Here is an 11,718-nt window from a genome sequence, read left to right as displayed (position 1 = left end):
GGGTATGCATCACTTAAGTCCTACATGAGGCTTTAGTGAGACTTAAGTGGTACTTGGCCTGGTGCTGATCCCTCTGCAGAGGGTGAGTTTCACTCAGGATAGCTCAGAATAGTCTTCAGGGTAAGTGCTGCTGACTTGTCTTCTTTTGCACTGCCCTCTAAATCCTACTCACAGTCAAACCAGTAAAGCCAATGGGATTAGTTCCAGCCTGGGGAGCTGAGCCGGAATCATAGAATTGTAGAACATCAGGGTTGGAAGGGACCTCAGGAGGTCATCTAGTCCAACCCCCTGCTCAAAGCAGGACCAATTCCCAACTAAATCATCCCAGCCAGGGCTTTGTCAAGCCGGGCCTTAAAAACTTCTAAGGAAGGAGATTCCAGCACCTCCATAGGAAACTCATTCCAGTGCTTCACCACCCTCCTAGTGAAATAGTGTTTCCTAATATCCAACCTGGACCTCCCCCACTGCAACTTGAGACCATTGCTCCTTGTTCTGTCATCTGCCACCACTGAGAACAGCCGAGCTCCATCCTCTTTGGAACCCCCTTTCAGGTAGTTGAAGGCTGCTATCAAATCCCCCCTCACTCTTCTCTTCTGCAGACTAAACAAGCCCAGTTCCCTCAGCCTCTCCTCGTAAGTCATATGCCCCAGACCCCTAATCATTTTTGTTGCCCTCCGCTGGACTCTCTCCAATTTGTCCACATCCTTTCTGTAGTGGGGGGCCCAAAACTGGACACAGTACTCCAGATATGGCCTCACCAGTGCCCAAGAGAGGGGAATAATCATTTCCCTCAATCTGCTGGCAATGTTCCTACTAATGCAGCCTGTAGCGGGGCGGTCACCCCGCTCCAGTTAGGAAGGGGTTGAAAGAAGCCAAGGGAGGCTGGTTAGGTAAACAGCTACAGATGTGGCCACACCCAATTAGGGTCCAGCTGGCCCTGATCAAAGGGCAGGCTGAGGGAGTGAGAGATTCTTGCTCCAGCTGAGCAGAGAGGACAGGCTGCCTGGGAGAGCAAGCAGGGCACCTGAGGCAGAGCAGGGCTGGGGAAAGGCAGGCAGAGCTGAGGAGCTCTGGCCTGGTGAGTCCCCAGGCTGAGGCCTTGCTGAAGACCAAAGGAGATACTGGGGCTGCAGGGAGGCAGCTGGGGCTGGAAAGATAGCAGGTCCAAACCCCCTTGCCGCTGATGAGTTGCCACTTCAGACTGCAGTTTGCCCCTGAGGGAAGGGGCTAGATGAGGACTGACAGTGGGTCACTAAGGCAAGGTAGGCTTAGGCGATTGGGGTTCCCTGGGGAGGGGAGACCCAGAGTGTGGGGTCAACACCCCAAGGTAAGGGGCACTGGGGTCTGGGAGGGACATGGGGCCGGAAGTACAAGTGGTGAAGAGTAGGAGAAAGCAGGAGACACCGGCAAGCAGGAGGCGCTCCGAGGTTGGAACTGAGCTAATTCCTGGATGACCAGCAGGAGGCGCCGCAGCGGTGAGTGCGCACCATATTACACAGCCTGATAGGCCATTAGCCTTCTTGGCTACAAGGGCACATTTCTGACTCATATCCAGCTTCTCATCCACTGTAATCCCTAGGTCCTTTTCTGCAGAACTGCTGCTTAGCAAGTCGGTCCCCAGCCTGTAGCGGTGCATGGGATTCTTCTGTTCTAAATGCAGGACTCTGCACTTGTCCTTGTTGAACCTCATCAGATTTCTTTTGGCCCAATCCTCCAATTTGTCTAGGTCACTTTGGACCCTATCCCTACCCTCCAGCGTATCTACCTCTCCCCCCAACTTAGTGTCATCGGCGAACTTGCTGAGTGTGCAATTCATCCCATCATCCAGATAATTTATGAAAATGTTGAACAAAACTGGCTGCAGGACTGACCCCTGGGGCACTCCGCTTGATACCAGCTGTCAACTAGACATGGAGCCATTGATCACTACCCATTGAACTTGACAATCTAGCCAGCTTTCTATCCACCTTATAGTCCATTCATCCAATCCATACTTCTTTAACTTGCTGGCAAGAATACTGTGGGAGACCGTATCAAAAGCTTTGCTAAAGTCAAGGTATATCACATCCACTGCTTTCCCCATATCCACAGAGCCAGTTATCTCATCATAGAAGGCAATCAAGTTGGTCTGGCATAACTAGGGTGACCAGATGAGATGAACAAAATATCAGGACACCAGGGGGAGGGTCCATCGGTGTAGCAAAAAAAAAAAAAAAAAAAGCCGAGTGCTGCCGGCGGAGCGAAATATCGGGACATCTGGTCACCCTATGCATGACTTCCCTTGGTGAATCCATGTTGACTGTTTCTGATCACCTTCCTCTCCTCCAAGGGCTTCAAAATGGATTCATTGAGGACCTGCTCCATGATTTTTCCAGGGACTGAGGTGAGGCTGACTGGCCTGTAGTTCCCCAGATTCTCCTTCTTCCCTTTTTAAAAGATGGGCACTATATTAGCCTTTTTCCAGTCATCTGGGACCACCCCCGATCGCCATAAGTTTTCAAAGATAATGGCCAATGGCTCTGAATCACATCCGCCAACTCCTTTAGCACCCTTGGATGCAGCGCATCCGGCCCCATGGATTTGTGCTCACCCAGTTTTTCTAAATAGTCCCGAACCACTTCTTTCTCCACGGAGGGCTGGTCACCTCCTCCCCATACTGTGCTGCCCAGTCCAGCAGTCTGGGAGCTGACCTTGTTTGTGAAGACAGAGGCAAAAAAAGCATTGAGTACATTAGCTTTTTCCACATCCTCTGTCACTAGGTTGCCTCCCCCATTCAGTAAGGGGCCCACACTTTCCTTGGCCTTCTTCTTGTTGCTAACATACCTGAAGAAACCCTTCTTGTTACTCTTAACATCTCTTGCTAACTGCAACTCCAAGTGCGATTTGGCCTTCCTGATTACACCCCTGCATGCTCGAGTAATATTTTTATAGTCCTCCCTAGTCATCTGTCCAAGTTTCCACTTCTTGTAAGCTTCTTTTTTGTGTTTAAGCTCACGGAAGATTTCACTGTTAAACCAAGCTAGTCACCTGCCATATTTACTATTCTTTCCGTACATCGGGATGGTTTGTTCCTGCAACCTCAATAAGGATTCTTTAAAATACAGCCAGCTCTCCTGGACTCCTTTCCCCCTCATGTTATTCTCCCAGGGGATCCTGCCCATCAGTTCCCTGAGGGAACAAAGTCTGCTTTTCTGAAGTCCAGGGTCCGTATTCTGCTGCTCTCCTTTCTTCCTTGTGTCAGGATCCTGAACTCAACCATCTCATGGTCACTGCTGCCCAGGTTGCCACCCACTTCTACTTCCCCTACTAATTCTTCTCTGTTTGTGAGCAGGACATTGTCCCCAACACTCTCCATGGATTGTCTGTGCATTGCTGCATTGCTCTCCCCGCAAGTGCCAGGAAGCCCACTGCAGTACAGCCCCTCTTTGCGAGGGGTGAAATAAAAAACCCCTGGGAGAAGAAAATGACATCATTTTGAGGTACCTGATGAGCGGAATCTCCATGGAGCTGAGAGACTGTCAGTCCCATAAAGAAAGGAAACGGCTTTCCATGGACCTTAGCTAACCTCAGGCAGGTCTTGATCCTGACTTGCAGCAGGGTCCTTCTGGCAGAACTTCCTACTAGTGTGTTTCTCTTGCTGCTTGGCTGACCTTGGGAGGAAGTAGCAGGGCCAGACGTGTGCGACTGAGCCAAACTGCACTGGACGTCCAGTCTTAGTTTGCTGCTTGTTGCTTCTACACGGCAGGTGGTCAGCACATTCCAACGTAGCCAGCGTGTGTACACATGACATCATCAATAAATGCATTAAGAGTGACAAACATTTCCCTGGAGGGTAATGAAGACGAGGAATCATGTGCTGTAAACACTGAGTACTTAAAAACAGGAAACATTGTTTCCTTAGCATTGCTGTCTTGCTAGGGTAATTTATACCAGGAGCTGTGTCTCGGTGCTGTTCACTAAGACGCATCCTTGTGGTGACACATGTCTGATTTGCATGAAGAATACAACATGTCCTGGGGTAACTGATGTAAACTAAAAGGGTAGATACAGCACTGACATCAATAGGATCTCTTATCTCAGCTGCTCAAAACAGCCTAGATCAGTCACTGCAAAATGCAGCTAGCAAGTCAGTTTTCATTTTTAAGTTTCAGTGGCAGAAAACATTCCTTATTTCAGAGCTCAGCCTTGGAATGAAATGCTAGGAGAGAGATTCGCTAGGGCCGCTTCACTTGTTTTTGCTGCTGGCGTTTACATTCCACCTTTTGCTAGCTTAGACACTTGCTAACTTTCTCTTTGATCACATGCAGGGTGTGTGTGTGTGTGTGTGTGTGTGTGTGTGTGTGTGTGTGTGTGTGTGTGTGTGAAATAGGCAGACCCAAGCTTGTGGGAATACTGGTAGTTTGGAAGAAACCCCAGGGGGAGCATTTCATCAACAGACTTCGTTTCTGAGGCAACAGCAGAAGAGGAATCCGTGCCTAAAGTTCCATATTTTCTTAATAGTGCTCCTACTCCATCTTTCTAGGAAGATTTATGGGCCTCAAAGGGTTGGACAAATATCAATATCACTTATACATTTTTTGCACCTGAGTGCATTGCTTTACCTAACTCCATCGATGAAGACAAGTCCAGACAAGGAGGCATGACAGAAAATGGTTTATTAGTGCAGCATTTTGGCCTGTAGCCATGGCACTTTAAGTGATGATCTTATCAGATCTCCTAAACTGAGCAGCGTTGGGCCTGTTTATTACTAGACTGGGAGACCTCCAAGGAGAAGTGGGGTGTCACAAGAAGTGGTATTGATTCTTAACAAGGTGATACTTTCCCTTGTAAGTAATGAACCTGCTGGAAAGGTGCCATTTGGATGAGATGTAAAACCCGGGACCTGCTCATGAAAATGAAAAGCATAAAAACAAATAAGTGAAATCTCAGGTTTTCGAAGGCGTTGGAGGGAATCAGCACCCACAGCTTGTTGACTTTCGGTGTGATTGGGGCACGTAAATCTGTTGCGTTTCTTTGAAAATCCCAGCCCAAATAGGCATTTTTGAACCTCTAAAGTGGTTTGGTTCAGATTTGTGCAATAGTTTGGTCCTCTTACTTTATCCTAACTGGATGGCCTGGACCGATCTCTACTTTCCCTACAGTTCTAATGTGCAGAGCATCGGTTGGTGCTGAGTACTGACGTGCCTCGCCATGTTACTGTGGATGCAAACAGTCACCTGCGGATGCTAACACTTTAGGACTGCACGTGACTGTATCGTCGTAGCCACAGATTCTAAGAGCAGAAGGGACCATTGTGATAATCTAGTCTGACGTGCTGCATAACACAGGCCAGAGGCTTTAACCCAGTGATTCCTGCATCAGACTCATAAATCTGGCTGAGCTAGAGCAGAGCTGTTATTGTTTCCACAATGCATCCTTCACACTGTACGTTGTCTGGGGCTGCCGGGACTGTATATTCATATGTGCCCAACACTGAGATCTTCATCCTGACTTTGGCCTTTGGGCAGGATATGAGAGAGACCAGGTGCGGGAGGTAATATATTTTATTGGCCCAACTGCTGTTGGTGAAAGAGACAAGCTTGCGAGCTCACACAGACCTGAAGAAGAGCTCGAAAGCTCATCTCTTTCATCAGCAGCAGTTGGCCCAGTATTACCTCACCCGCCTTGTGGCGCTAATAATTATTTTATCACGGTAGAATGGAGCCAATCTCCTCTCAGTTGAATAGCATGCTCATAGGAATTAGAGGCAGAAAAGACATATTAGAACTTTAACACTTGTCCATGAATGTCTCTGTAAAATGGCGATACTATTACTGCTGTCCTCTCCCTTTCTTTGTTCTGACTGTAAGCTCTTTGGAGCAGGGACTTTCTCTCACTATGTGCGTGTGCAGCACCTAGTACTCTGGGGCCCCTGAACTCTATGTAATATACATAATAATCTATTCTTCAGCCCCTTTTCCGGTCTGGTATAAAAGTCCTCAAATGATGGATCTTCCCCATTTCCCTTGGGAGACTAATCCACATTCTATTAGACGTCACTTTGTGCAAAGCTTTTTGCCAATATTCAGTTATACGTCACCGTGTAGAATAATCCAGCATCACATTTCCATCTGTGCGTCTGCATCTGATACTAGTTGTTATTACTGCTCAAGATGCTGTCACTATCAGATCTGTATGAAGCATCGGGACAGACGGTATGCCACGTGTCCCCTCTAGGATGAGCGTAGCATTGAGCTGCTTCTCACTAAGGGCCTGATCCGAAGCCCAGTTTTGTCATGGCTAATCTTTCTGTTGGCTTCAAGGGCTTTGCATCAGTCCCATACACTTTAAATACCTATGACAGAGAGAAACCATAAAGGGAAATACAGAAAATATGAAGGTGTCTATTCATAAGGCTTTTTTGTGCTAGAGCAGTGGTTCCCAAACTTTAACAACCTGTGAACCCCTTTCACTAAAATGTCAAGTCTCGTGAACCCCCTCCTAAAAATGAATATTTCCAGGGATTTTCTCCTTTACCTGAGTATAAATTATAAAAGCAGTGATCTTGGAAATATAAAATTTGTTTTTATGACATGCTTATTACACACTATTAATTATTAATTATTATTTACAATTACACTATTTTTATTACAGTATGAAAATGGCAACACTCTTCCAAGATCTCACTTCCGTAGCTTGTATCACTTTGAATAAGCCTGTTATAAGACAAAGCTCCTATGTTTCATCAAGGAGTATCAGATTTGAAACAGCATGAAGATATTTAGGAAGCCAACTCAAAGAGTTCCTCCTACATAAGCATTCAGGTCTTGAGTAGTCCAGGCAAACAACGCACGTTACAACAAAGCTTAAACTTGTTCTTCATAATAATTTTAAAAACAATACTAGCTGCCTATTTAATTTTAAAAACAGCAAAAAATATCCACCTCCCTTTTCCATTTCTTATAAGGAGTCTTGAAGTTTAAATCTCCTCAGTATGATCGATATGCTTGCTTTGATCTGCTTAGCTCTTGGAAGTCCAGGGGCTTCAGACTGCTGGCCCCGTGCTGTCTGGAGTCCCTAGGGACAGCTCTGTCCGCCATTAGGGAATTTTTTCCTGAGAACCCCCTGTAACATTTCATGAACCCCCAGGGGTTCACGAACCCCAGTTTGGGAACCACTGTGCTAGAGGGATAGTGTAGCATGATCAGCTTAACTACTGACTGCACTTGTGCTGACATACCAGGGCGTAAACTAAACTTCTCCTTATCTGATAAAGAAAGAGACACTTGATGAGATATATATAGTCAGATTTCACAGCTGTAACACAGCAATTATGTGCTCCTGGATACCATGCTCTCACCGTGTTTTCCCACACTATGTGTGGCATTACAATAAACACCGTCATTACAGACTAATAATTAGAAATTGGAAATTATCGAGGTCCCTCACACAGAGGTTAAAAGCCCATTAAGGAATTTTAAAAGTGCCAAGAAACTTAGCAGAGAGGGAGGTCTCCAGGCTCTTTGCACTGGCCAGGGGAGGAGGAAAGGTATTCCAGAGACACAGTCACAGAGGCAAAAAATACAGTCCCTATTCTGTACTATTATTAAAATAATTCCACTTTAAGCCCATAACTTCTCGCTGAGCTAGAGCTGTTCTTTTAGAACAAAATGTCCAGTCTTGATATAAAGACTCCAAATGATGAAGAATCCACCACATCCCTAGGTGAGTTGTTGCAATGGTTAATTATCCTCACTTGAATATTTGTCCCTTATTTCTAATCTGAATTTGTCTAGCTTCATCTTCCAGTCACTGGATTTCATTATGCTATTGTCTGCTACTAGATTAACGTGTCTTCCTACAGTCAGAAATCTTCTCCTCATGGAAGGGTGGACCATGATCAAGTCACCTCATAACTTTCTCTTTGATAAGCTAAGTAGTTTGAACTTCTTTAGCCTCTCACTGTAAGGCAGGTTTTCCAGTCCTCCTCATTCTTGTACCTCTTCTCTGAACACTTCTCAAGTTTTCAACATCCTTTTGGAGGTGGGGACACCAGAACTGGACACAGTATCAAGTAATAGTCTCCCTGTTGCCGTATTCAGAGGTACTACCACCTTCGTACTCTTACTTGAGCTTTCCCTGCTTATACATCCAAGTCTCATGTTCACCCCCCTAGCCACAGTATCGCGCTAGGAGCTCATGGTCAATTGGATATCTTCTGTGACCTCCAAGTCCTTTTCAGAGTCACTGCATTCCTGGATACAGTCTAGGGTGACCAGATGTCCCGATTTTATAGGGACAGTCCCGATTTTTGGGTCTTTTTCTTATATAGGTTCCTATAACCCCCCACCCCCTGTCCCGATTTTTCACATTTGCTGTCTGGTCACCCTAATACAGTCTCCCATCTTGTAAGTATGACCTGCGTACTTTGTTCTTTGCTGTATGACCTTGCATTTGGCTGTACTACAGTGCAAGTTATTCCATGAGCCCACCTTACCAGATCATTCTGTAGAGCTGATCTGCCCTTGTCCCCAGTCTTTGTGTGAGAGCTCCTTCTGTTACCTCAGGTCAGTTAGCATTGCTTGTCTGAAGGTCTTTTCTGTTACTTTGAACCTCTAATGTGACCAGTTCTTGGTTTTCTTTAGAGCATGGTTATATTGTCCAGTAGGATAAGAAGTACCAATACATTTCAGTTCCATTGCACCTTTCATCCAGTGATCTTAACCCACTCTATACACAATGGATAACCAACGGCTCTCTGTGGTAGCCACGATACCCATTTTACAGGTGAGTAACCTGAGGCTCAGAGTGTGTAAGTGCCTTTCTCCAAAACACACAATGAATTAGTGACAGAAGCAGGACTAGAACCCAGGACTCCTGGCTGCTAACCCCTTGCATATGTGCTCACTCTTTCTCTTGTGTATAATATTGTTAGCCCTTTTGGGGAACAACTGTGGCACGACCATGCCGCTTACTGCCATCCCATTGCTCACTCTGCTTGTGCATTCTACCCCGTCCCCGTTCCCATCCCCATCCCATCTGTCTTGTCTATTTAGAGTGCGAGCTGTTACGCGCAGGGACTTTGTATTCTGTGTTTGTGCAGCACCCATCACACTGGGGTTCTGGTCCATGACTAGGACTTCTGCACACTATGGTAATATAAATAATAAATCCAGGTGGGAAATATCCTCTGGGAATCTAGGAACAGTGTCTGCCGGTAAGAAACTCTGGATGGAAAGGGCAGCCTTTATGTCTTTATACCAAGAAAGATATAAACATCCTTTGTGTTGTCCTCAAAATAGCCCTCTATAGGGAAGATAGAGTTAGAATAATCATTGTGAAAAATGTGCTCCCCCCACAAAAAAACCCCCATGCATTGTATCACTGTATATTTTGACAAGATAGTCATCTGTTTTATGGAAAGTTCACAGAAGGGCTCAACAATATTTCCTTATAGATAGGCTTGGGGGGATTAGATTTGTACCAGTAAATGTCTATGTCACTGTAGACACACAGACCAGGAAGAAATATTTAGTCGATTGATAATAATTGAAATTTACTGATAGGCAATTAAGGCAAATGCTGTTTGAGAATTAGAGTTTGATATAAGGATATTTATGATGTCTATTTTGACATGTGATGTTGACAACTTGTATTTTAACAGATATAAACTTTAACGTTTTGAATCCCAGTGTCGACTGTTATTAAATAATTGTTGCCTTCCCTGCGCATTATTTTACACACCTGTGAAAATGTAAAAGATAAAAATTGAAAAAATGTTTAAAAATGAACATGGATATTATCCGTCACCATTCGAAATCAATACCAATTGAATTCTGCCAAGCCTGATTACCCAGCAGAATGCCATCGTGCAAGAAGGTAGAAGGGCCAGGACTCAGGTGGAGCAAAGACAGGCCATGTGACCTCTAGGGCTATTTCAGCTCCCGTTTAGGCACCCAACTAAATGGTCAGTGTGTCGCGTGTGGAACCCTGCTCAGAAAGAAGGGAGCAAATCATGCTGAGGTGATGTCCCTGCCCTGGCTTCCTTTGGCTCTCAAAAGTCTTGTGTTCCTACATGTTCCTTTGTTCACACATCTTCCTTCCCCTTTCCCAACAGAAGAGCATGGAATACAGACTGCAAGAAGAATTAACGTTTGATAGACATCTGATTCACAAGTGTCTAGTGCAGTGCCTTCTAGCATTTTCAGACCAGTGTATAAATGTGTGAAAATCCAACACTAACAATAGCTAGCCAAGCTATGGTCCCTGGCATTGACATTGGTGTGTACATGACATGCCTGCACACTGTGGTTTGGATACGTTTCATTTAGGTCAGACCTTAAAGAACCAGGAATTTTCCAGAGCTGTGAAAACTCTTTGCAGGGAGCACCGTAAGCTAAGTTCTTTGTCCCAGTTCTGGCTTTCTCTGTGCTGGTAAGACAGTGCTGAGCTCCAGGAGAGCTGTGTACGGGGACAGCCGAGGAATCACCCTGATAGACATTCCCGGCAGCCGTACATAAGAACATAACATAAGAACATAAGAACGGCCGTACCAGGTCAGACCAAAGGTCCATCTAGCCCAGTATCCTGTCTACCGACAGTGGCCAATGCCAGGTGCCCCAGAGGGAGTGAACCTAACAGGCAATGATCAAGTGATCTCTCTCCTGCCATCCATCTCCACCCTCTGACAGACAGAGGCTAGGGACACCATTCCTTACCCATCCTGGCTAATAGCCATTAATGGACTTAACAACCATGAATTTATCCACTTCTCTTTTAAACGCTGTTATAGTCCTATAACCTCAGGCAAGGAGTTCCACAAGTTGACTGTTCGCTGCGTGAAGAAGCCGTAGGAAAGAAAGTGACAGTTCAGAGAGCTGGGATGGGGCCTGCTGCTTTGTTAGCTCCCAGGGCCGAACTCCTGAGGAGACCCTACCATGAAGCAGAGGGTCATCTCCGCATGGACAAAGCATTGGGAAAAGGGATGGCAAGGATGCCCAAGATGGCAAAGTGTACCTGATGGTGCATAAACAGCAGAGGGAAGGCGGGGCTGTTTCAGTGTCCAAAGGGTACTTATCGTTTGAACAGGAAATTCTGATATCTTATCTGGGCTTCGACAAAGGAATTGGCGTCCTCCTCTTGTGTACCCTACCCAGTTACAAGAATTAGAATTAGGGACCAGCCATTCCCTGGAGTCCATTGCATCAGATCGGAAGGGCTTTCCAGAGGAGGACAGGGGAGTCAGGGTAAATATTTTGATGCTAGGACTGAGTAGGTTGGTTTATGTGCAGCTATATGACCTAGCCCGTTCTGAACACCGTCTGCAAGCATTGCACAGAATCTTCTGGAGAGGAACATGTAGGATGGGAAGGGGGTTAGGATGTTGCCAATCTTGTATAGACCCCTGGAAAAGTCCCTGCAGCAAGGAGTGGTGGAGAAAAGGCATATTAAGAAAGGTGGCCAGTCTGTAGGAAAAGCTTCATAAAGGTTCTGTTCCCTTGGGGAAGCAGCATTAATTCCCTCTGCATATTCTACAGCTTGCCCTCCTCCCATGGCTCATGGCCAAAGTGTGCAGGGCTATTGGTGCTGCTGCACTGACAAGGCTGGGGATGGGGTGTCTTGATGGGGGTCTGGCGAAGGAAATTGTGTAGGATACACACCCTTTGGATCCCCAGCTATTCAGGCCTGACCTCTATGGGCCTGTATCCCGGCCAGAGGGCTGTTGGGGAGAACACTCAG

The sequence above is a fragment of the Chrysemys picta genome, chromosome 23 (genome assembly GCF_011386835.1).
Source record: "Chrysemys picta bellii isolate R12L10 chromosome 23, ASM1138683v2, whole genome shotgun sequence".
NCBI classification, from domain to species: domain Eukaryota; kingdom Metazoa; phylum Chordata; order Testudines; family Emydidae; genus Chrysemys; species Chrysemys picta.
Note: the sequence above shows the minus strand (reverse complement) of the source record.